The sequence below is a fragment of the Myodes glareolus genome, chromosome 10 (assembly GCF_982192425.1).
Source record: "Myodes glareolus chromosome 10, mMyoGla1.1, whole genome shotgun sequence".
Classification (NCBI taxonomy): Eukaryota; Metazoa; Chordata; class Mammalia; order Rodentia; family Cricetidae; genus Myodes; species Myodes glareolus.
Genome location: NC_142035.1, coordinates 37,020,605 through 37,048,239, shown reverse-complemented (window position 1 = coordinate 37,048,239; position 27,635 = coordinate 37,020,605). Strand labels below are relative to the sequence as shown.

The following is a 27,635-nucleotide window of genomic DNA, read 5'->3' as shown; positions in this document are numbered from 1 at the left end:
CAATCAATTGAATAAACACAACATAACAAAACACACAAGATCCCACATTAGATATAGTTATTTTCAGAAATAAACAAGGTTATAGTTATCAAAGAATTTAGTTAAAAAGTTGAAGCTTAATTATCTCCTATCTAAAACTCTTGGGGTTAGAAATCTCTCTGATTTGAGGCTTTTATAATTTGGGAATCTTTACATGTACATAATGAGAAATGTTGTCAATGGGAAAAATTCATGTTTGAGTATAATACATACACATACATACCTATATATATATATATATATATATATTTAGAGAGAGAGAGAGAGAGAGAGAGAGAGAGAGAGAGAGAACAAGAAGGGAGGGAGGGAAGGAGAGGGGGGAAAGCCTGGGAATAATTTGATAGACTATTATTGTATCTTCACGATAACTTTCCACATGAGATTAGGTGTAGAATTTCCACTTATGGCATCATTCCCCCTAAAGTTTTACATTTACAGCATTTTGAACTTCGGACACTTGGGTTAGGCATGCTTAAGCAGTAATGAAAACTCTGGATGCTGTTTCTTCTGCCATAATTTCTTACCTCTGAGAAAGAAGGAAAGATGACTGCAGAAATGATGAAGCTAATTGGTCCCAGGACCCTGTTGAAACACTTCTGGAAGAAGTGGAGGCTCAGTCCCTGGCCTGACTAAAGGAAGCAGCCAGGTGCCATGACATTAGATTGATTCCCAATAAAGCAGGATAGACCTTTGAGTAAAGTAATTAGGCAGACTGGAGAGGAGAGAGCAAAGCCCCCAAATACTAACCAAGATCCACCAAAGCTCCATAAGACTGTTCCTTCCCATTTAGCCTCAAGTGTAAGCAGATAAACTTTATATTAGTATTCCTGAATAGATCTCAAAAAAAATCAAAGAGCTTTGCTACAGTATTATTATGAGAAAAAAGTTTCAAGATTAATAAGCCCTAGTTCATCATGGATGAAGTGGGTTTATTAGCATGAGGACTAAGGAAAAAATGTAGGACTAAGCAAGGAGCTAAAAAAAAAAACCATAATAACAAAGACACACTGTTTCAGGAAAAAGCAAGTGAAAGGGGTAACACTGAAGCACCCCTTTGTCACGTTATTAAGTTTCAAGTTAAAGACACTTATTTTCAGGGTTTAGTAAGAAAAATTCATGTCACCCAACAAAATGGCAAAAATGAACCAATAAATGCTCAAAACATTGGTTTAGAATGGGACTTTGTGTTGTGAATGGTGCAACCAGTATAAGTGCTATTTAACTACAATGGGAAGTAAACAGTCATGGGGCTGAAGATTATAGAACACGGCATTTAAGTACAGAATTATCTTTAAAAAGATTAGGAAATCCTTGGCAGTGGGATGTAAATTACCCAACTCCCTTATTAGAAATTGATTTATCAGCGTATGTAGAACGGACTGGCTGAAATCTAGCTACCAAACTCTCAGATCACCTCAGAAGAAAGCGATACTAGATCACAGAACACAAGCAGCTACCACATGGACAAAATATAAAGAGCACATCCATGGACAAACTCAGAACAAAAGAAGTATTACGGTTAGACAATATCAGCCCGTTACATTGTTATATCAACAAATACAAATTAAAATCTACCTGCTAATATATTGGCATATATAAAATAAATGAGTGGGACTGGGCATAACAATACATGCCTTCGATCCCAGCACTTGGGGCGGTGACGCACAGAGCTCTGCAATATCAAGATTATCTTAATCTACAAAGCCGGTTCCTGTGAGAGGCAAACAAAGAATAAAAACTAAAATATAAATGAGGAGGGCTAGAGCAGTGGCTCGGCAATGAAGAATACTGACTGCTCTTTCAGAATATCTGGATTTGGTTCCCAAAACTCACACAGGGGCTCACAGTCATCTGTACCTCCAATTTTAAGGGATCTGATGCCCTATTCTCAATTCCACGGGCACCACACTCAACATTATACACAGACATGCATGCAGCCCAAACACCCACACAAGTCAAGTAATAAAAATAAATAAAATGAATGAAAACAAGAGTCATGTATAGTTCTGTATGAAGAAGTGCCACGAGATATGTATAAGAAAGAATTCTAAAACGTTAGTCCTTGCTTAACATAAAAGGACAGACAAACGCTATAAGTAGTGTTGGGGAAACTCTGTAGACATAGTGGTGTTTTGAATAAGAATGTTTCCTATGGGAGCATGTATTTGAACACTTGATCTCCAGTTTGTAGACCTGTTTGGGATGGATTGGGAGTTCTGGGCTTATTGGAGGAAGTGTGTCATAGGGGATGGCTTAGAAGTTTCCAAAGCCTGTCAAACTTAGGTCATTCAGCTTTGTCCACTGCACCATTCCACCAGCTCCTGAAAGGCCCTTAGAAGTAACCAGTTTAATAGAAAGAGAAATGGCTCAAGTAAGTAGGATATAATCTTAAAATAAAAAATGTGCATTTTGATGTATATTTGATTCTTATCTTCATAAATATTTTGAAAGGGAAAGACACAAAGATAAAATGTTGGGAAATGCTATAGGTTGAGTGAGTAGGGCACCTCTCCATTTTATCCCCTCTGTATTATTTAGATCATTGAAATATAACATTTACAGCAAAGATTTTTCTAAGAAGTAGTAGTTTTTAGTTTTCTTCTCTAAGTATTAAATATCAGAACTAATCTATATTGAAAGTTTAATCCCTGAGTAGAATGTTTGTGCCAAAATTCTCTGGAGCACACATCCTTATGCTTTTCTGTGAGCTGAAAATTTAGAAGTGTTCTCAGGTTCAATATTTCTAAAGAGTTGTTGAATATGTAGATTCACTATTAATGCACATAAGACCACCAAGTTCAGACTGATCCTTTTAAAGTGTCTCTCCTACTCCCACAAGAGTCGAAATAGTTTCAATATATTTTGTTTTATAAATATTTAACTTACATTTGTTGAGGTTGAAAAGGCAATATTCCACAAGGGTCCATTTTCCAAATGTAAGCCATGAATGATTTTTTTCTAGTTACAGTATTTATGAAATACTGAGAATTTAATGCATGTGAAACGCTTGGTAATGGACTATTACAGGTCGAAGCTGTTCTTCTTCAGGCCTCCAGGGTAAAATTCAAAGAGTAAAAGCTAGAGCAAATGAATATTCTGAGTTGCTTGCGCTATAGAAACCTTAATCTTTACAAGAGTGTTATTTGCTTAAATCAGACTAAAAGATTTTCTTTTTGAAGAAATCATTCATTTTCTCTCAAATAATTCAGGTTTCAAAAGAAATCCTTTCAGATCTCAACTTCTATTTTGTTATGTGACATATGAGGAATTGCTGTGAACTTGGCTTCCCTCTGTTTATTTTATGTCTACTGTGCTATTGGGGTTGTAGGTACTTGACATAATTTGCATAAATCATTTTCAATGATTAAAAATTATTGTCTTGGGAATTATGAGTGAATGGGTCTGAGTCATTCAGACCTTAGTGTAGAAGAACCAAAGTGACAACTCAGTTCCCTGGGGTCCTTTTATATGTTTGTCTGTTTGCATTCACTCAAGTACTAAGGATTATTTCCATGGCTTTAAGCAAGGGAGTATTTTAGGGAAGTCTTTAAGCTTAGCTCCATCACCAAAGGAACTGGCAGATGTCCCCTCTGTACTTGAAATGTCCTCTCAAGTTTGACATTGTTCTACTGACTGCACTAGCTTCTAGGAGGAGAAGGCAGAATGCCTCTGCCATTTGAGAATCGGGCAGGCTGGAGCTTAGTATTCCTTTGGCCCCTCTGAATTTCATCTGCTCATCCATGCTGAGAAAAGTGAAATAAAAAATAAGCCCGTGTTCTTGCTCTTGCAGAAGCAATTGCAGGTTTTATGAGGAAAACAATGAACATGTCACCCCAGATTTGGCAGCAGGAAAGAGCGGGGAGTATATAAATTGTCTTTTGGGTACCAACTGTTATGCAGCAGAATTGTTTATATTAGTAAAATCCTCTGGTTGTAAGTTATGTAAATTGTATTTTTTTCCTAGACAATGTTTTATGATAGAAAGGGGGGTTGGGGAATGTGTACTAAATCTGAAATGGTCTCATGCTTAAATACCGCAATGTGGTAGACAGTTAATCTTCCAAACAGATAGTGAACGCAGGCAACTGCTTTATTACTATCAACATATGTCTCTCTCACTATCCTGGCTGCTACCTTGGGATGAGCTTGCAAGCTATCTCTGCTGTGGGGGTGGGAGGGAGTCACATGGATTCGCCCAGCAGTAATGAGCATTAAAACCTGCCTCTGAGGTCAACAGTGCCGTCTGTCAGGACCTAGCAGGACAGGGCTTGGGACATTGATTGTGCAGTTGTGTCAGGATACCTTCATAAATCAGAGACCGGGGAACTTCCAAGGAGCCTCTCAATGGTGCAGGACAACTGTCCCTAGTTCCCTGATGAGGACGTGAACATCTCTTGACCTAGTTGCCACTTACCTTTTAGTTCCCAGGGATTTGCTTCAGAGAGATTCTGATACAACTTCCAAATAAAATACTTGTCTATTTACAAAGAAACAACCTCCTGCCCCATTCGCAAGAAAAACACCAAAATGTTTCATGCTGGGTATTTCCACTGAAATACTAATCCTGATAATTTACTCTTTTCTTACTTAGTAACGAGGTCTGGGGTTGCAGTTGCTCAACAAAATAAGTGCTGGGATGATCACGGCCCACGAACCTGTGTAGGAAGTAACTATAAGTAACCAGACACAATTGTATATTATATAAATAACAGGAACTGAATCTTATACATACATATATATGTAGAAATATAATTTGCCTTTGGTTATCCAAATAGCCTGGGTTTTATTTGTTTTTTTTTTCTATTTTTCTGACCCATTTTTCTCCATAGAATCTCTGTTATGCTACCCATATCCTATTCTACCATAACAATTATCCCTGTATCAATTAAGAGAGAATGACTCTGATTCTTCAGAGGGAGAGACTGTGTGGAGTAGATATATAAAGAGTAAAATCCTGTCTGTCGAGTCTTCAAAAACCTTACCCCCATCAAAATATCCAAAAATTTCCTTTTCTTTTTCCTAGCTCACCAAAGTACAGTATAATGTCATAGTACATAGACCAGAAATCGTTATTGGCTGGGAGACAGCAAGCATATTTCCTGAATAATGTAGTGTTTTATCTGGGAGGACTTGATATACTTTGGGGAGGCTCATTAATTTTATGAGATCATTAGTTTACTTATTATTCAATAAATTTTACTCCTCTGCGTTAATACCTATAGTAAAATATTTTCTGTGATCATGATGTTTTCTGCTCAGAAGTTATGCTGAGATGGGAATGACTGGAACATAGACAAGGGAGGAGGAAATAGATGAGGTCAAAGGAGGTGAGGCAAGTTGCTGCTGAACAGAAATCTGTTATTTGGAAGAGTAACATGGTTCCCTCCAGGGTCTCGATTTAGTAACATTGCAATACATCACACTTAACCAAATCTGATACAGGTTTCAACTGCCCTCATTAATCAAAAGTCAATTGTGAAAACCCATACTTCGCAGCATAGCACTCAAGTGCTATTCTAGTCTTCCCCTGAATTTCTTGCTTTCCTTGTGTGTGTCATCTCTTCCAGGCAAGCCAGTCATAACATATGCTACCCAAGCCTTATGACTTCTTTATCCTCTTTGCCCTCCCTTGGATATTGTATGTTTTACCTGAAATATATCTTTCCCCATGAATGCTTGTTCATCATCAAAAGTGATGTGGGGTTCACCTCTGTACACTGTGAATAAAGAAAATTGTGTTGGGTCTGTGCAGGGCAGATTAGAAGTAGGTGGGAAAAACTAAACTGAATGCTGGGAGAAAGAAGGTGGAGTCAGAGAGAAGCCATGGAGCCTCAGCAAGAGTCAGACACACTGGAACCTTGTCAGTAGGCCATGAGCCTTGTGGTAAAATATAAAATAAAAGAAACTAGTTAATTTAAAAGATAAGAGTGAGCTAGAAATATGCATAAGATAATAGGCCAAGCAGTGTTGTAATTAATACAGTTTCTGTGTGATTATTTTGGGAGTCTGGGTGGCCAGGAATTGAACAAGCAGCCTCCTACAACATCAAAAGCGTTTTTTTTTGTTTTCTATCAGCATATTGGATGCTTTAATGTGAGTATAGTATCTGATCAGTAGTGAGCCAAATAGACTACTATAGTGTGTGCTGATCATAAAGTCCTAGAAGATGGCTGGCTGCGTCTTTTTATTTTTGTGGCACTTCTAGCATCTACTACAACTTCTTTAAAAAGACGTAATAAATGTAACACAAATCAATACAAAATTAATATTAAGCTAAAGGGATTATATTATGTTACTATCCCCTCTCCTTTCTATCTTTCAAGCCCTTCTGTCTTTTAAAAGATTTCTAAGGATTACTGCTGTTTGATTTTTAAAGTGAGATTCAGAAATGACCACTCATGTATTCTGTTCAAGAATTACCTAAGGGTTTAGAAGGGAAAGTGTGTTCATTTACAGGCATTGAAATTTTAAAGAATAAAATAAATATGACTTCCATAGGATTTTACCTATTTAATTCTGTCATGCTGTCTTTAGTTCTGTTACATGATGTTTTTCAAGGCTAAGATATATTGCAAAGGCCACATGACTTGTGTCATCTCAGCCAGTGCTCATTTAAAGGTCTAGATAACCCCCAAACATGTAGTTTTCTATACATGTTCTGATTATTGGTATGTGTTAATCTCTCTATTTTGTTAATAGTGTGTGAATTTAGGTGACTTTTATCTTTTACTCATAATAAATAGATCATCAACTCAAAAATGTTCTAATGTATAAATCTTGTCTTAAGCATATAGACATTGCATGAAAACACAGCAGCACACACAATTTAGTGGAGATGTAGAACATGACCATTTGTCCTGGATCTCTGTGATAATTTCATTCATCACTACATACGACTTTTAAAATATAAAATATGATGTTAATTAGTTTTAATTTAATTTAATGCTTTTTACCCCTCATCCAATCATAATAAATGTGCCATGATTTGACATGGAGCATTTGAAGGTACCTAGCAGCATTCAAACAAGACACAATGACCTTTGGGTTGAACCAATTAAGTTTCTCTGTAAAGTAACGTAGTACTTTGCTCATCAAAATGAATGTATTTTTTGTGGAAAAGAAAGGGGGAATAATCAAAATCACGGAGACATAATTCAACTTTCACTCCCTTTATTTAAGAAAAAAATAATCATCTATGACTAAGATGGTTATAAAACTAGCCACAAGTTTAATGACAAATTTTATGTTCAGAGAGAAAGCATAATGAACTGTGTTATCATTATGAACTGAACCAAAGGGAGATCCCTGTGTCCTATGTATATTGTGGGAAAGCAATTACATCCCAAAATAGAATGGCAGGTGTGTTAATGTAGCATATATATATATACATATATATGTATATATATGTTAATGTAGAGCATCCATTTATAGAGTTGACATTTAGCCTGTCTATAGACCTATCAGGAAGAGGGACAAAATTATTAGTTTTACTTGATACTGACGATCCAAATTCTGAGAATAGAGAATATACTAAATTCAGTTGATGGTTATTTGGGATTCTGAGATACAGCCTGGAAAGACAGCTTGGGGTGAGGACTAACAGAGCCCAGGCATCGGTTCCCACAGGGCAATCCTACCCTGTTGTGTTCCCAGGCAAAACATGGCAGTCAGCACTTTGCTCCTGATATTAATTCGGTGTTGAAAGAAGTCACCCAAAACTTACAGCCTTTGGTGAAAATCTTTGCAGTTTGCTCTCTGGGTTTCTGGAATGAGTCCCTTCTTTTCCAAACTGAAGTTCACCAGCTGGTGGATGAAAAGGTCACCACAGGATTCTGTATTTCTGTGAAAAGGTATGTTTTCATAAAGCAGAAACAAAGCCCATTCCTGCTTGATATACCCTCAGCAATATATTTGGTATTTTGAAGAATCGAAGCACATCTTCTGGGTGAAAATATTTCATTTAGGAGACACAAAAGATCTGTAAAAAAAAAAAAACCCTCAAAGATTTTCTAGCGTTCTTGACAATGATAACCTTCTGAATAGATTTCTCTAACTTACTTCTCATGAAGAATAAGGAAATCAGTAAGCCAAAGGGAAAGTTTAAAACATCTTAAAGTAAATAAAACAATGATGTCTAAATTTGATTAAAATGTTCAAATGGCATAGCAGCTTGATTGTGAGTCCACAAAACATTTAAAGATACTTTTTATCTTATGCAGATTTGCATTCAGTACTCTAAACATTTATCTAAAAGATGGCATCTTCATCTGTGCCATGCAGCTGATCTGGAGTGGTGACAATTAGAATTAGCCCCGTCCTAAGTTTCATACATGAGTATACTTGGTAATGTCTGAAGTGCGTTGCATGTGTACTTATCTGCAAGAGAGAAACTGAGCACACAAAATGTGATTTTATGATTTACTTACATTCTTTCTCAAAGCTTTCAAAATACATCTTTGATACATTTGGCAAATTATAAAAATGATTTTTAACTTATCTAAGTCAATAATTCCTTCTATATAAATATTTTATATGCTTTATTTATTCTTTCCCTTGAGAAATTTACTTTTATTTTTCATTTTTTCTCAGGAAAAGCGAAATGCTTTGATAGTAAAGAACAAGATTTTCTGGCAATCTTGCTGATACTTATAAATAACATTTGTACAACCAAAATCAATGCCCTGTGTTCCGATCCTTACTTAATTTGGTATTAAAAGTGAGAATGAGGGCCCAGTATTTTTGTTCTGCTTTGCTTTAATTCAAGCCTTCTCAGGTGTGGAGAAAACAAATAATAAATTAGTTACTTATCAGTTAAGTAACCCAAAGCTAAGTGATTTGATGTCCTGTTTATGGGAGGGGAAAATCTCTCTAAAGTGGCACAATTTAAATGGGGCATGAGTAGGTAGCCTCTTCTGTCTTCTACATTGTGTTGATTTACCCATGCTGTAATGAAAGAAATAAACTGCCTAAAAATTCCTTGTGGGTTGTTTTCTCCTTATTTGTTTTTTTTCTCATTTGTGCATCTCCTTTCTTCAGCCATCTTTTGTAAAATAAAGTTCACCTATACCCCTAAATTTTCTTTAATGAAAAACAAGTTTCTGGGTAAGAGGAGAGCAAGGGAAAGGAATTTATCTTTTATTTTGACACCGTGGAAGACCAAGATGAGGTGTACTGAGACACCATTTATTAATTCATCTTTGAGAAGACAGGAAGAGAGAGATCATTTGCTCTTTAGGGCATAAATTTGTTTCTGGTTTGTCATCATGCCTGACATTCTGATTTTTAATCTCACTGTTTTAGTCATTATGAACCGAGTTTTAATATGATTAACATTTTTTATTCCATTTATGAAGTGGTGCTGGTACCTAATTTTTGAGAGCATGATAACCCTCAGCTGGCCTTATATAAATAAATCATATCTTAATGCCCTTGAAATCGGAGCATCCCCTAGGAGGACAAGCTGTAAATCAGAGTGGAAGGAAGTGAACTCAGCCCTGGAGGCCAGTGTTCCAAATGGCATCGTCAAGATGAATCAAATGCCTGTGCTCCAGAATTTTAATTCATGGCACTTTCCTCTTGCTTTTAACTGATGCTGTCATCTTGAAATGACAGAGAGTGAGTGCAAAATTGCTATTGCATAATTTTCCTTATCTCTCAGTTATAGACTGTGTTTGATTGAAAGTTCAGACTTTGATATATGGGGAAACACATTATTTCCACATAAAGGAAAGCGTGTGTTTCTGTATGTGTATCTAAACCAGATTCAGCATCTAATACCTTCTTCTCCAATGCCTTTGTTTGATTAAAAATGGATAGGCATTATCCTTCTGGATTCCATCTAGCAATCCCTCCCATAATTAATTACTCCCTTTCTCCTGAAAATTATATTATTTTTGTCAAGTTACAAAAAGGATGAAAGGTTTCAGGAAATTCCTGTCCAATGGTGACACAAGTCCATTCGTTGGTTCTGAATGCAATAAAAATGGACACACACTATGGCCATGCCCCCATCTCTGGAACTGCCTTGATAAGTAACTCAAGGTATAAATTTACAAAGCAATAGTGTATGACAGTGTATCCCCTATTGCAAGCGTGATGTAGAATGAACAAGGCAAGCACAACAGAGTATACCAGCAATTGTTTCAACTGCAGAAAACCTGGCCCAGCACAGTCCACCTGTGTGGCAAGAAGTTGGGTTTTAGGAGAGTCGTTTCTTTGGGGGAGAAAGGCCTGAAATTTTATGGAATTCAAACCCTGTGCTTTTACCATTTTTTGTTATTTTGTTAATGTTATATTTTTATGTAGATGTTGGTTAAAAGAGTGTGTTCTTTGGTGAAAGTGATTATAGGTGAGCATTGGGTGTGTTTCCCTAAAAGCATCATGTTCCAACTGTAAGTCAAGATGATTTCATTCTGTTGGAAACAGCATGAGTGATCAGAACTCTGATTGGAGCCTGGATTGGTGAGGCTACAGTTTGCAAAGCTATGGATGGCACAGATAGTCATCTTTCTGAGGCTCTCCCCAGTGTCATACTCTTGACTTTAAGTGCTTTGTTTCCTTCCTTTCTCTTTCTTTCTCTTTTTTTCTGCAAAGAACCCAGCTTCTCCCTTGTGAGTTCACACTTTGAACCAGCAGCACTTCGCCAGCCTTTTAGGACAATGAAGAAAAGCCGTGAGGCCCCTGAAAAGCCGTGAGGCCCCTCCCACACTGAGAGAGCATCCTTGAAACTCACTGTCGTCTTCCTTACCTTCACTTACAGGTCTGACAAGGAGCTAGCCACAGTTTCTAGTGAGTAGTGTCTCACTTTCTGGGGCTCAGTGACTTCATCTGAAGGGGGCCCAGTGATGTGCAGAAAGGTCCTTCATAGTCACTGAACGAAAGCATGATCTACTTTGTATAGATTAGTCCTGTGGCCTTCTCACTTTGGAAACAGAGTAGGTTATAATACTTGGTTCAGTGACTATAACAAAGTAACACAATCCGTGTGACTTATCAACAAGAGGTTCCTTGTGATCATTTTTGAGGCTGAAATTTTGAAGGTAGAGTGTAGACATAATAGGACTCCATGAGAGTCTTCTTCCCAGTTGTTGAAACTGTTTTCTCACTGAACAGACACATGATAAATAGAGGATTAGAAAGCTCTTTGGGATTGCTTTATAAAAAGCCTTGATTCCATCAATAAAGGCTACCTACCCAGATGTGGATTAACCACTCCCAGATGCTCACAGATAATTAAAATATTCAGCATATGGGTGTGGGTAGAACCTACCACTGACTCTTTTATGTTCTACCAAAAGTGAAGAGTTCCCTGTTCTTAGAAATCTTCAGAAAGAAGGTTCACTTGAGTGCGTGAGTCAGGATGGCCCAGCAGTAAAAGGAAATGAAATCTTTAGGCACTTTCCCCGGTACAGATCATGACTCAAATCCAGGCCAAATGGACTGAAAGGTTACATTCTATTTCTTCAATTAAGATCAATTAAATAAACGAAAGAAAAAAAATAGCAGTCGCTAAAAGAGCTATAACAGCTGCTGCTTGGTGAGAGTGACAGAAGACATGCTAACTTCTCAAGACTGAACACAGTCTGTAGAGTCCTTTATTCACAGTAGGAAATCAACACATGGAGCCTGGTGAATAGAGTTTGCCAAAGGGATCCATTATTTCACTGCTTTTTATCAACAGATAAAATTTTTCTAACTTGCTCTTTCTGTGGGCTACAGTGGATGCTCCAATACAGCCTGTTCCAACGTGAGTCTGACCTCCCAGCTAGCTACAACTCACTATCTCTCCTATGAAGTATTTCTGCTGTTTTCCCTCTTTACATGGGTTCTGGAGACAGAAGACATGTCTTCAAGTTACAGAATAGTCAGGCTTTATGTGCTGAGCCATTTCACTGGCCTGACTATTCTCTTGTGGTTTATACAATACAGGTTTACCCAGGCATGGGGCATCTCTAGTACACACTCTGATTATCCTTGGCTTTGTTTTAACCTGTTCCTTCTACCTGATCTTCCCACCCTGGTCTGTCTCCCTGGGATGCTTTATTTCTGTCCTTTATTATCTTTTCCAGGAATTTAGATGAGATTAGTTTGTTCATGTGTCACATGGCCATAGACTTCTTTAGGAACTCAGTGACTCTTCCTCCCGACCAAGGACTTTCTGGGACCTAGTAGTTCTGTACAGGGGGATTGCGGATGTTTCTCCTCTTCTTGTACTAGGATCTCTCTGGGTATATGGAATATGAGTTTATTAACTGAGAGTTCCAAATACCTAAATCAACTATTGGCATTAATTTTCTGAATGAATGAATGAATCTGTGAGCAGATACTTGGTGGTATCATTAAACATACAGAGTAATCTCCCTTAGAACTGTCTCCATGTTAGTAATGCAGCACCCCAGTTAAAATATGAATAGTAGAAAAAACAAAACAAAAACTCAATGGATTTTGATTGGGGTTTTTAAAGATGATCCTACTTTGAATTTTACAAGCATGTGCTTTGCTTTCACGAGTTATTGCCAGTGATCAGCAGGGCAAAGTCATCCATCCTTGCATGTGGATTTGGAGTATGCACTTTCTTGCTCTCAGGTGTTGAGTGGTGGCGTTTCGAACTTAGACAGGATTTCCGGATGAGATGGTGCAGTTCACACAGGTAGAATAAAGTCCAAGGTGTTTTCCTTATCTTCCTTTTGCTGAAGTTTCCACACTTTTGACTTTTGTCCTGAAATATGATTTGAGGACATGATGGATAAAATAGGGGGTATTAGACGAGAGGTATTGTATGTTGGAGGACCACTTTCTAAGCCTCCATTTCGAAGATGAGCTATTGGAATCATTCCTTACTCATCGTCCCATTTAACTGTGAATGGAGTCATTGGTGACTCAAAAAAGAACTAAAAAATAAAAAAAAATACTAGAATTAACTTCCTTGGTGCATCTACCTTGTTTCTTTTTAGTTTCCTTCATAGGGAAGATTGGTCCGTGAACTCATGATTTGGTACCATGTATCCCCTTGAGGTACCCAAATTTGAGGTGCTGATGTAATATTTAATCCGTTGCCCCTTGAGTTCTTTTCATGGGTAGCCCCTTTCTGCCAGATTCCATGTATAAGTCAATCCTCTATAGAGTTTCTAGAACAACCATGACTGGCTTGGGTGAGTCATCTCACCAAACTCATTCCTTCTAGGAGGCGAAATAAAGAGAACCAAGAGAGATGAGGGCTATTTAAGAGCTTTTGTAGAAAAAAGTCTTTCTTTGCTTTGTTCTCCCTTTCCGTGTCTTTCTCTTAGCAGACTTCCAGGAAGTCAAGAATTGACTCAGAAGCAACATGAGATAATCTGTTCATATAAACAATGTCTCCTCTTGTAGAGAAGTTGAATTGAAAATAAAAATAACAAGGAGTTTTCTTAAAAATCTGCTACCAGATTATCATGCAGTCTCCTTTCTGTAATTACCACCCTAACTAAAAGAATATGTTCCAGTTCCCTAGTCTATTAGTTATCTTTTGCCTTCACTGTCCTCCAGGTTGCTTTTCTCAGCAGATACCAGAGACTTGTGTATTTTAAACAACAGTCATTTCTTTCCTAGAACTTGAAGTTGGGAAATGTAAGGTCACAGTGTGGGTAGATTGGGTATCTGGTGAGGGCCTTCTGACTCTTTGTAGTTGATTGCCTTCTCACCGTATTCACGGGTTCTTTCTTCACTGCGTGTTTATGGAGGGAGGGAAGGAAGAAAAGAAAAGAGAGGAGATGCGAAATCAATAGCCTCATATGTAATCTAACCCTAATCATCTCTCAAAGCCCCACTTCTGAATATCATCTTATTGATGGAAAGGAGTTTGACATATGAAGTAAGAGGAGCACAAACGTTCAGCTAGAACCAAAGTTTTAAAACGTCGTCATCCTGTGTGGTTAGCAGTGATTTCTTTGTTAATGCAAGTGTATGTTCTAATTAGTTGCTTAATGTAAGAATGATGACAACATTTAGGCTTTTGTCATAGACCCTGTGGACTATGTCACCTGGGATTATGCCATCCAGTGGTGGGTGCTGGTGCATCTAGACATAAGACAAGGATGAAGTCATAGTGCTTGCTTTTGTGTCAGCAAATAAAGTTGCCAGTGTCCGTGTTCTACAGAAGTAGTTCCCTCCCCATTCCATAGTGTTCACTGGCTTTCAGTAACTATTTGCTTCTCTTGTTTCTTCAGCTCTAAAAGTAGCAAAAGCTGTGCACTGTCAAAGAAATCCTCTGGGCACACTGTTGTTCCATACCTTTGAAAAGTGTCTTTTTCATTAATACTTTTAGTTATATTTTGAAATATAACAGCTTCTTCTCCCAGAACCACAGTGGTCACATGCATGCTACCGTGTGTGACTCCAGCTTCAGTGTGAATGCAGATGCTCCGTCCTTTGCTTTAAATCTCCCAGGCTGTCTGAACGATGACACCAGATAGAGAGTGCTATCCACCTTCGTAGAAATGTCCTCAAATTAATCTGAGCATGATTTTGAAATGTGTGAAATGAACATTAATAGATTTCCCTTCAAAAATTTTCAAATATGAATGTTTCCTGTTCATTAAAATTGTAATATAATTATAACAATAATACCACTAAGAGTAGTGTGTGTGTATATATATGTGTGTGCATGCGTGCACGCATGCATACCTTAGGAATCCGTTGCATTTATTTTCTAATTATATGTATAATTTTCCTCATGATATCAGTGGGGAAATTGAGTTCCACAGAGGTATGAACTCATAAACCTTAAACTTTAATAAAAGACCAAGTAAACTCAGAGCCTTCCAACTACAAATCTTCTAACTCTGCCTCCCAAAGCAAATATGGCTTTGAAAACAGAGAGAGGAGGAGGTCAATAATATTATCTTCAATTTGCTTTCATATTAAATTCATTTTCATACATGTCCTTGGTTGTGGGTCATGTGTTTGCAAAGCAAATGGAAACCCCATCCTTGGCTCCTGCAGCAGTCGTTCATTTTCCTAAAGACCAGCTGCTGACTTCTCTGTTGACTTCGGTCTGAAATTCTGCAACCCTACGATATGATCATTCTCTTGTTGAGCAGACTGCAAAGCAGATCTAATAGAATATAAAGTGAAGCAGAGGCTCGGACTGCTCCCTTCCAGGCTGACAAGGAGTGTGTATTTAATTCACATTTCTCAGCAGGAAATGCGAGCATGTTGACCATGAGTTCTTTTTTCCCTCTTATCTGTGCTAATCTAAGCTACTCTTGCCCTCAAATGCTTAAATCTCTATTTGTAACACATTCTGTTTCCACTCACCAAGTGTGAAAAGGAAATGTCCCTTTCCTTTTTATGTGTGAATGTATAGAGGTTAAGCATGATCTTTAAACTGTACTGGAAAAGTATCCTTTTTAGTATACTTGAATCCTTATCATAGACCCTAACGAGAATTAGTCCTTGCTTTCATAAAACAAAAAGACAGAGCCATGTAAAAAGTTACCTTGTGTTCCATAATGCAAACCTGACCCTTAGGGAAATGGCCCCCACTCCCCGATTACTTCTCTTACACTTGTCCATCCATTTTGTCATTTATGCCTCAGATGATTTCATAGAGATAAGAACTTGGCAAGGGCTTTTAGGATATAAAATTTAGCGTTTTAAATGTATGCAACTTCACGAGTTGCTAGAGAAATATGATTTAAGTATTCTATTACGCAAAGAATAGAATTAAGGGTTAATTTTTAATTCGGCTCTTTTGGAGGATAATGAGGGGATTGTAATTAGGCTTTTGATTTGGGGGAACACCAAATGAAGAAGGAGACAGTCCTCTTCTTCAAAAAGTTTAATTATATAAGGATATCAATTGGCTGGATGGTTGATTGATAAGGAAGAGTGAATTTGTTTCTGCTGTACAAGGCACTACTTCATCTCAACCCCCTGCTCAGAATCTGAAGGAACATACACACAAACATACACATGTGTGTATCTTCCTGTATTTTTTGCAGTAGCAGATCATGAGGGGTTAAAGTATTGATTCCACTAACAATATTTTAATTTCTTTTTGTCCTAGATTCATGAGTGATAGAGAAGTTATAAAAGCAGTAACACAGGAGTCTTGCAAATTCTAATGGAGCTGTAGATGCAAGGACTCTAACCATAAGAAATGAGGAAATGTTGCCTACTATCTGTGTTTACAAATTTACGTATTTGTTTTAACAGTCTGAATGACCTTGAACTATAATGGTACTCAACTTCTTTGAACATCAGTATACAAAGAGATAAACTGAGTTTCTATTAGTCCATAGTTTTCTATGTGTTTAGTCACATTTTTCCAACAACTAAATACTAAATACCTACTACATGTTAGGCACCAAGTTTCTGCTGAAACATAAAACTTATTTTTAAAACTTATTTACTTGGTCCTTTAGACCTGGTGGACTATGTAGAGAAAGAGATATCTATTAGATAGACTAAGACAAGAATAGTAAATTTGCAAATGCATGATTACTGTCTACTTTAGAAGGAAAGCAAACTAAGATGACTTAGACAATGACAGTGAGATTCCACTTACCTGGATAAATCAAGGTAGGTGTTGGTGATCAAAGTCTTACTAGAGATGGCTATTGACCTGAGTCAGGACATGATTAGAAGTTAGTGAACTATAATGATACAAGATGAATATGCCATGGAGTCAAAGCAGCTTGATCCACAGAAGATTTCATCAGGGAATAGAAATAGCATCAAGGGACAACAGGGTGAGTTAAGCAAGCTGTGAGGTGAGGCTAGCAATGTTTTCCTGTGTGCATCTTACTATGTTAAGTCATCCAAATTCAAGCCTTTATTCTAAGAGATTTGGGATTTTCCAAGAACCTTATAAAATTTTGGATAGTTATTTTATAAGGAAAAAGTCATAGTCCAATAGAATAAACACATCAAACATATGCAACTAACTCTAGGCATGTGGTTGATGACCCATTAAAACTTTGATAGTAATTCAATTGTCATCATTCAGTATAAAATTTTATTAGATTTGGACCCTTGAAAGGAGTTAAGATCTTTGTATTACAACACAGTGGTTGTTTTCCACGTAAAAAGGCCCTAAAGTAGTAATGGTGGCACAGGAGTGTTGAGGAAGTGTGCATCCCTTCTCTACCCTCTCAAAGCAGACACGGTGAACATTACACCATGCCATTGTTCTTTTAAAGCAATTTCAAAACAAGTCTGTTATCTGTCTCTAATTGGCTATTCTAGAAAGTCTAGAGTTCCAGCTGTCAAGAGAACTATTGCCTTGAGATGTCCAACATGCCACCTGCGAACCAGTGGGGCCCCCAGAATGTCTTTTGCTTCCTAATTATTTAGCACACACAAACGAGCGGCTCACAGAGGTCTTCCACCTGCCCTGCCCACTGCTGCTGATGGAGATGGCTAATCCCTGCCAGATGTCACACTGGCAGGAAACCCTCAATTATTAATAGGAATCAGGGCTGGGTATAATTAATTTTATAGTGCTCAGCTTATCAAGTGATGTCAAGCCACTGGGACATTTTGAGGCATTGCCAATGGAATGAGGATAGGATTATCTATTACTAACTGCCAGTACTGTGGTTAGACTCGGCATTGGCATGGAAAATTTTACAGACTTAGACACCATTTCCTGGTGACCTTGGCTCCTGTCAGGACTTCTTTTCTGCTTTCTATTGCTAACCACCTGAATAAGACCTATTTTTAAACAATGGAGTTTACAGGAGGCTGACAGAAGTAATCCAAAAAATATTTTCACTGAGCATTTCTGGTACTCAAATTAATCATATACTTTCGTGTTTGACTCGGAGACTGAAAGAAAAAAGAAAAAGCTTTCTTACAACGATTCTGTTGTCTTGCTGTATGTTGCTTTTAGTAAGTTTAGATATATTCCTTGTATTGATGCAAAAAATACTCAATAAAATACTGGCAAACCAAATCCAAGAACACATTAAATCATCCACCATGATAAAATTGGCTTCATCCTAGTAATGCAGGGATGGTTCAATATATGAAAAATCTGTCGATATAATACACCATATAAATAAACTAAAAGAAAAAATGTGATAATTTCATTAGATGCTGAAAATACCTTTGACAAAATCCAACATCCTTTCATGATAAAGGTCTTAGAGAGATCAAGGATACAAGGAACATATCTAAGCATACTACACACCAATGTTAGAACTGTTTTTTTTTAGTTTTTAAAACAATTTTTTCTCATTTTGCATAACAATCCCGGTTCCCTCTCCCTCCCCTCTTTTGACTCTCCCCACCTTCCATTCAACCCATGCCTCTCTGGACTTCTCAGAGTTGGTAAGGCTTTCCATGGGGAGTCAACTGTTTAAAACCTCCGAGATTTGGAGATTTGATCTGTTTTGTTCTTAGCTTAGGACCCAACTTTTAGAAGGAAAATGTGTCTATGGTGTATGATGGTTTTACGGGTTGATCTCTATGCTGCTAACACACTCTGATGGGCAAGATTAAGAGAGAAATTAAAAATACAGGGGAAAAGGAACCTGCTTTCCTTCATCCATCAGCTGACATGCTCTCATTAGTCTGTTTAATGGCTTAATATCTCTTTTAAAAATCCATTCTGATATTGGTGTGTAGTATTCCTATCAAGCAAATCTTCAATCAGGTAGCCTACAGATGACTTAACTTCTCACATTAACATTCCAGGATTATTGCAGGCCCTACAGGTTGATGGCTCAGTCCTGCAATGCTCTTCTGTTTCTGATGCTGGTCACAAACCCATGTCTCTCCCATGCTTCACATTGCCGAGATACAGATGAGGGGCACCCATATCTCCTTCCTTGTCCTTTGATACTTTACTAAAACAAGTCAGGGAATACACATGATAACACAACTTACTTTGCTGGGCTATTGCAAAGAGTATTGCAAAGACTGCAAATGTTCACCCAGGACATGTCTATAACATTCCAAGTGCAAACCACATCTGTCGCTGGGGACTTTGGGGTATGTTTTCCTGCCAACACTGGGATATCCGTACCAATCCAAAACACCTTCAAACACCATAGTGTAGAGATTTTATGGCTGTTTTATCATGTGCATTTGACAAGTTTATTAATTCAGTCACTGTTCCTGTTTCCTCCTGAGCATGGGGTGCTGGTGATCAGTTCACTAAAAGCTGCCTGACTTGAATCAAACCCATGCTTCTGTCACCAAGGTTCCCATGGTCTTCTGAGCTCTGTAGAAAACTCTTATTTCTCCCAGCATTCAGGAATCCACGAAGATTTTGGGGCTGAGGAATCAGAAACCAGAGTCAAAGATTTAAAAATTCAGAGGGAAAATAGTCCAAGTACCTTTATCACTTTGAACATTACAAACATTTTAGGAACTCCAAATCAGAAACCGGGCAGAGACAAAATGTTTCTTACTGTGTCATCTATGGGAAACTCAGGATTCTGCCTGATTTCCACTTCTAGCATCTTATGTAAGTTTGCCTACAGCTATGGGACTTTTCAAAAATCCTTTCTCTAGATCCAAGCTGGAAAGCAAGATTTTTCTGTCATTGAAGACATAGCCACAAGACGGCTGCTATGGAATTTATTTATTTATTATTTCTTGCTCTAAACATTACTCTTAGCAGGGTGAAAACAAGTTGTTGTTGCTCAGTTAAATTCGGGTATGACTAAATTAAGAGTGTGTGAGTCTGAGTGCATCCAGGGTTTGGACCTTGGTCCCTCAGTTCCATAATTTTGGAATAGGGCTTAGGCTGCAAAGCAAGGATAGATGTCAGTTCAGAAGGCATGAAGGACCAACCTTTTGGAAGAGTCCTGTTCATACTAACAATCTTCCTGGAAACATTTGAATCATTGTGCTGAAAATTATATAGATTCTAACAATTTTATTTATTTGAAGAATACCACTAATAGCACTGAAGAGATACTACCCACATTTGCTCTATAATTTGTCATTCAGAATTAAACATGTAACTCATTTATTTCTTTGAAAAGAATGAAGTCAGAAGCATGGAATCATGGGCACGATTTCATTTTCCAATCCCCCTACACTTCCCCAAACCCACTTAGGTGTCTTTGGTTTAAACTGAAAGCTTACTCAAATAATGCATTCAACCCACACAGGCAATTGAAATGGATTCAGGCTTTGCTCAGCTACTTTGTTAGTTCCCATTTTCTGATCTGCAACAATTTTGGATAATAACTAATCATGTATGAATAATCTGAATAGGGGAATTTATCTTTGTTAAATAGTTCTCCCTCTTCTTACCGTGGAGATGGGATGCTGCAAGAAGTCAACGTTGGCCAGAGCAGAGAATGCAAGGGGATACGGACTTGTATTCATGTACCCAAGACAAATCCACACATACTGCTACACAGTTGAGGAACGTGTGATAAAATGTGAGGACCAGAAGACCTCACAGGTGGTCTCTTTCATCTCTTTTTTACAAATCTTGGTCTTGTCACTTGTTTGTCATATTAACTGTGAGTTTATTTTGTTATGTGTACAAAGAACAAATTAGGCATATATGTGTGCGTGTGTGTGTGTGTGTATGTGTGTGTGTGTATATGTATATATGCAAATGTATGCAGAAAGTATTTGGTCAGTATATATTGAGCATAAGACTTTGTGCTATTAAGAGGACACAAATTATAATAACCTAATACAATCTAAGTAATAAATTATTATTCACTGTCCTCGGGTTAAAAGGTAACGTTTTCATGTATTTCTTCAGAACTGAACCAATAGAAATTTAATGTGATCCATATGCATTACACTTCTAAATGGGCTATTAGTAAACACGAAAAGGAAAACATATGGTTTGGCATAACAGAAGACAGTCCAATAAATTACCATTTTCTCTAAAAATCTACCATCTGGATATTGGTTCAGCTGCATCATCTCATTAATTTATATTTTCTTGCTCACTAGGCAAAGGTATGTTTATAAGGAAGAAAATTCATGATTTCTTTTAAAAATTCTGTTTAGAGTGCTTATCTCTGGAGCCTGTCAGCTCTACTTAATTTCTGCTTTAGACAGTGAAATGTGGTTTTCTCATCACCTTTCCACCAGAGCAGATAATTAGTCTTTCAGCATTCAGAAAAAACAAAGTCAAAATAAAAGTTTTTTACAAGAGTTATCTCTCACCGCAGTTTGACGTTTCACGCTAAATGTGAGTTGAAGGATTCACTTTTACCAGCTGCTCCAAAGCTTAAAATCGGTCTGCTGATACAACTGTATGGTGTTGAAATGGTTTAACAAGACTAACCAAAAAAACAATTTATGGATGAAACAGAGGTTATTAATGTAGCAGTATGAGGGACTAAATATTTTGAAAATCATGGAACTGGAAGCAGATGTTCGACAGCAAAATGAAGTACAAAGTTTGCACGAAGGATGGGAGACATTTAGACCTCCGAAATAAAAAGATGATCATGACCATAGACAGAAATTATGAAAACTGACGCTCAGGGCGACTTCAGGGTACATTGAGAACTAATAGACATGCATGGGAATGGTAGCTGAAACATCAACCTGCACCAAAGCAACTTGAAATCTGTAGTGAAAACAAGAAGTTGAGTGCTAACAAGAATCTGTTCTACCGGAATGAACTCCACCTGCCAAATAAGGGGATGTCATAAAAGATGAATAGATGAATGGTGCAGGGAGGGCCTCTTGTTTGTTCCTGACTGCCCAGCAGCACAGCTCCAAAATAATTATGCAGAAACTATATTATTTAAATCATTGCTTTGTCCATTAGCTCTAGCGTCTTATTGGCTAACTATTACATCTTAATTTAACCTATCTCCATTAATCTGTGTTTTGCCACAAGGCTGTGGCTTACCAGGAAATGTTCTGGCATCTTTCTCTGGTGATGCTACATGGCTTCTCCTTGACTCCACTGTCTTCCTCCCAGCATTCAGTTTAGTTTTCTCTCTGCATAGCTCTACTCTTTTGCCCTATCACAGGCAAAGACAGTTTATCTTATCCATTAATGGCAATCATAGCATACATAGGAGAATCTCACATCAGATAAACATCTCTATCTCATCTTCAATGGAAAATAAAGTATTATTGAGATGATGAGAATTTAGAACCATAGATTATTGTATTGTATTGGCTTTGTGATCTGAAAGTATTAAATACAAATAAAACTGATTCACTTCTTGTAAGGTATATATATATATATATATATACACACGTATATATATATGTATATATATATATATAAACACACACGCGCACGCACACACACAGCCTTAATGTGACTCATCTTACTTTCTCTTTTCTTTTCTCTGTGTTCCTCTGTATTTCCCTTATACACACAGGTAAATGCAGCTTTAACCCCTCACCAAAGAAGCTATTAACTTTTATTTACAGTGAACAAAGGCTACTGGAGAGATCCATAACTGGTCAAAATGCAGAGAACATGTGATCACGGGAGGCACAGCTCTAGCCTACACTTAAGAATCAGAAACTATTGGGGAAGAGGTGAAAGAGAGGGATTGTAAAAGCCAGAAGACTAAGGAAACCTGCTATGAGATAGTGTCTTCGTCACACAACCAGGATGCTGTACCTCAACAATATGTGGCATAGCGAGATCTGTATAGTGACTAGTCAGTATACCAGTGTAGATTGGGAAAATTTCACAAGGACCCATCCCTAAATGAAGAGTCATAGGCAATAACTGACTGCTGAGAAAAGAATCAGTGTTCTCCAGAGACGAGTCTCCTAATAGGTTATCTATTCCCAGGAATCCAAGTGTTCAGCCCTAAACATGTGTACATATGAGCAATGAGCAACAGTGATAGACTTAGATGGATTTAGTAGGTTGTGTGTGTGTATATGTGTGTGTGTGTCTGTCTGTGTGTAAAAATAATAGTAGAAGAAGAGATCATTAATTCAAGAGGAAATAGGGAACGTGGGAGGAGTTAGAGAAAGGAGAGAAAGGAGTAAACATGATGTAAATATAGTGTTCACACATAGAATTCTTAAAATAAATATGTTAAAATATTTATTAAAATAAGATTGTTAAACAACATATTTGTCAAATTAAACAAGATAGAACAAATAAAGAAACAACATATAAAATTAAAGACATGAGAGAAATGAAAGCATTTCAAAACCTCTGTTACTGAGGAGTAAAGCTCATTTAGCACTGAATAAAATGAGTTGAAGTTTATATTTAACTTGAAAAGAACAGAGTCAGTAGCGTTTGAGAACTGTTGACGAGAGACAGAAAGACATATGAAGAGAAGAGGCAAACCAGTGTGGGACAGAAAGATAATCAAGTAGATTTAGCTGCTCCAGTTTTCAGTTTTCACAACAATGTTTATAGAAAACTATTTTTGTCACTTAAGATAGGTGGCTAATAGATTGTATGGTCTAAGGAAAAGACTGGTAGATTTGTCAGTATTTACTAGCAGAATAAGGAAAACAAAATATTAGTGAAAGATTGTGGTACTGTCAGACAATTAAGCTATATGACTCAGTTATTATAAGGAAAAGCTATTGAACTTACCGTTACAGTAAAAAGTTTAGAAATAACATTCTCACTAATTGAGGAATACATCTGAGAAAAATTAATTGTGTGTGTGTGTGTACTAATATATAAACGATGGATTGGAGAGTGTTGCCCAATGTGTATAAGGTCCTGCATTTGATTCTCAGTATAAACCCCTCCACATACATACACCCCACACACACACACACACAATCTCTCTGATCTTCAAATTTAGGGACTGTTACTTTCTGGTACTCATTTAACACCTGTAGTTATTGACTACATCCTAAGCCAGTGGTCAGCAAACTACGACTAGTAGACTGGGTCCAGGTCAAGGCTTATTTTGGAATGGTCCTCGAATTTAAAAAAAAAAGGCAGCATTTTTAATGCGTTGTAAATTACTTTTTAGAATGGAGAGTATGTGAGGATGCTTTACCTTTAAGCAGAACCTAAAATATTTTCTACGTAGTCTTTTATAGAAAAAGCTATCTAAACTGTTACTGTAGGCTATTCAGTAATCTCAATATAGTTATTTCAATCATGAATTAACCATTGTTTATCAAGACTTACTGAATGCTATGTGCTGTGAATATTACATAGGCAAAAATATTTCTCTCTGGGATATTTGTATTCTAGTGGCCAAGAGAAATAAATAAAGTTAATAAAATACATAGTGAGATTGATGGTAATAAAAAATAAAGAGTAAATCATGTTATTGTCAAAAGTATATAGTTCATGAATCAAAAAAGAAACAATGATTTTTAAAATGGAGCATATAGAATCAAATCATAAAATCAATACATAATAAAATTATTAGATAATTTACAAGGGGAAAATCTCAAGTTTGAATAAATATTAAACATTAATAACATAGCTAATTTAAAAGGCTACAAAACATGAAAATGTAAACCTAGCACAAAGTAAAAATAAGTATAAATTAATTTTCAACAAAAAGCTACCTAGAAAATGCAATATCTCCCAATACCAAATGATACTGCTTGAAAACAATAAAATATCATTACAGAGTAATCAAAAACTAATAGGAATGGAAATTTAAAAAGTATAAGTCAACAAAGGCATCTTTAAATGTGAAAACATAGCTACAATGAACAAAACCCTATGATATCTTGAACTAGCTAAAAGTGATGGTTGAGATTTAGGACTGTTGTATCTAAGTGTTGTATAATAAAATAAAGTAGTATTTAAGAATATTTTTCCCCAAACCAGGCAGTGGTGGCACACACATTTAATCCCAGCACGCAGGAGGCAGAGGCAGGTGGATCTCAGTGAGTTCGAGGCTAGCCTGTTCTACAAGAGCTAGTTCCAGGACAGTTAGTACTGTTAAATGGAGAAACCCTGTTCCAAAAAACCAAAGAAGGGAAATATTTTCCCCAAAACATAACAGTTATACACAATCTATGCAGTTACTTCTTTCCTTCAAAATTACCCCCATGTTATTTTAATAAACTGTTACAAAATATTGAAAAACATGTGGATTTTTCAACTTACATTAAAGCAATCAACATGACATTCATGCTCAAACCTAACAAAAATAGACTTATCATTGTAGGAAACAGTCTAAAATTTGAGGTTCAAAATTAAGAATTATGCATGATTTTAACCAAATTAAAAAAAATCAAAGTAATGGATCTGAATTGGGAACAATTAGAATGACTGGCTGTACACATAGTGAAAAGGAACAAATGCTGGATGTATATTACCATGTGGATGAGTTCCTAATAGTCCACTAAACCAGGTTAAAGATGACACGTTGTAATATTCCAGTTCTGTGAAACAGTCACGGGAGACATCTGAAGTGAGGAGTGGCTTCCTGAAAGCAGCTATGTGTTGGAATATATTACTGGGGGGATAATCCAGAATTTCTGGAGTGAAGAAAGTACTAAAACCTGATTGGTTGGAAAACTCCAAAGTAATAAATATCCCTGAATTTCATACATGTAGACTGAATATTTAGTTCTCTCCAAATGCACACGATTAAATGTGCTGGTATTTGGTGGGACCTTCTGGATATGATTTGGTCATGGTGCAACCTTTAGTGAGAATATGGCCCTAATAAGACAGATGCTCTTCTGCAATGTGAAAATCCAAGGAGTATTCAATCTGGGTTCATATGAGGAACAATTCCTCCTACCCACAACGTGAATTAGCTGATTACTGGAGGCTCTAGGAAGTTCTAATCAAAACCAGCAGTGACTTCCCTCTTCTGGCCAGTTTGAATATGTGTGTGAACTGAAGGTTTGTGGAGAACATGTTGTATTGCCAAAGCAGTCAGGCAAAGACCTTTCTTTGTCTACCTGCTGTATGTGCCTGGCTGGGTATATGTGTGCCCATATGGTCTATCAGATGTGCGGATGGAGTGGTCATATGCTGAAATCAGCTCTTTTCTGAATTTGAGCAGCAGATGAAAGGATAAAAAGATGTGACCGCGTCATACATTTGAATATGTTTAGTCATAAAAAATAAAATCATGGCAAATTCTAGAATAAGACTGACCCTTGGATATATGACATTCTGTGACACCAAGTCTAGAAGGTAAACGTTGAATGTCTTCACTAATGCGAGTCTTCTGGACTGGTCAGACTCCTGGAGGCCCAAGGGAAAACGTGGTGAGTTTCAAGCACTTTGCAAAGAGGGGGATGGGAGTTACTGTTTGGGTTAAGGAAGCTGTTTGGGTTTAGGAAGGGAGTGTAAGAATGCATAACTGTGACCCTGGCACAGCAGCGTTGGTTGGTGCGTAGCACCAACGGCCTTCACACCTGATAATGATCACCGTGATAAACTTGGTGCCTAGTTCACCACAACTGAAAATCACCTCAGGAAGACAGAACATAAGGATTTTTTGTGGCATGCTAGAATGGAATCGGTTCTGTCTTTTTCAACTCAGTGAAGAGTGGAAATCCATAGTTCGATATCAGGTGTAAGGAAAGGTGTGAGGGCAGATGTTGAGCCACTCAGGGCAAGAAGAAGGTCTTTTCAGTGAGATGAGAATAACCTGGGTGTTTCCATGCTTGGTTTCTCAGCTTCTGGAAGGTTCTTGTGATTGACTTACCTGTGCTCTGGGTCAAAGCACCAACATTTTCTCTGAAGGAAGTACTATTGCGAGGGCACAACACCCCAACCTTGTAGAGAATAGAATAAAAACACCTCTCAGATGCTTCGGTGATATTTGAACAAATATATTATTTAGTTTTATATAAGAAAAAAGTTGAAAAATCTATAACAATGTAGCACAGTTGTCTCTATGACATGAAACTGATATAGAAAGGTGTCCTTTGCACCCTTAACAGGATCACAAAATGCATTATTGACAGTAGACACAGATCACCTGGAAAATACTTTACCCAAACAATGCACTTCTCTCAGAAAGTTCTGCCTTCTTAACTTCTTAACCAAAGACATAAATGTGTCAGTGAACATTGTTCTTTATTTGTGTCTTTTTTCCCCATGTTGGTTTTTCTGTCATTCCATTTCAATTACATTGCTTTTTCCCCTCAACATTATATTCTTTTTTCTGAAATACTGGAGTTAAGATGATTCCATATGCTGCTTAGTTTTTCCTGATCCAAAGAAAACAGCTTACAGAATATAGCCAGGTTGCTTCCCTAACCAGATGATAATTAAAAGCAGTTTCTGTAAGCAGAATTACAGATACGTTTTCTCTTTCATAAGATTTGTGTCGAACTCAACTCTTCTCTGGCTAATATTTGAGCAAGCCAGGTTTTGTCTGTGGATTTCTGAGTTGAAAATAAAGTTAAACTTCCTGTCTTTGGGGTAATATTTCTGTATGCTTCAGGGTTCAATCAAGGAAGCAAAATCACCCAAGTGTGTAGTGTGTAATAGGACTTACTAAAGGCTTGACTCATAATAGCAAGAGATCAATAGAAAGAGATAAAATGGTAGAAGAAGGAGATCCAAGCAAATCTGCCTCATCACCTCTCCCTGCTCTTCTCTATTTCCCTCCTTAATTCTTGCCTAACATTTCTCTTACCCCTGTCCTTTGGGCCATCTCCTTCCCTCCACCTTTGCCACCAACTTTTCCTTTTGGTCTTTCCGCTTCCCTCTATCACCCTCTCAGTCTGTCTGTCTTCCTTTT

General features: G+C 37.2%; 1 protein-coding gene across 8 annotated transcripts in view; it reads left to right on the top strand.

Annotated features, from left to right (window-relative positions):
* Macrod2 (mono-ADP ribosylhydrolase 2) overlaps positions 1–27,635 on the top strand; it is a 1,889,233-nt gene that overhangs the window by 998,125 nt on the left and 863,473 nt on the right. The gene's annotated exons all lie outside the window — the stretch shown is intronic.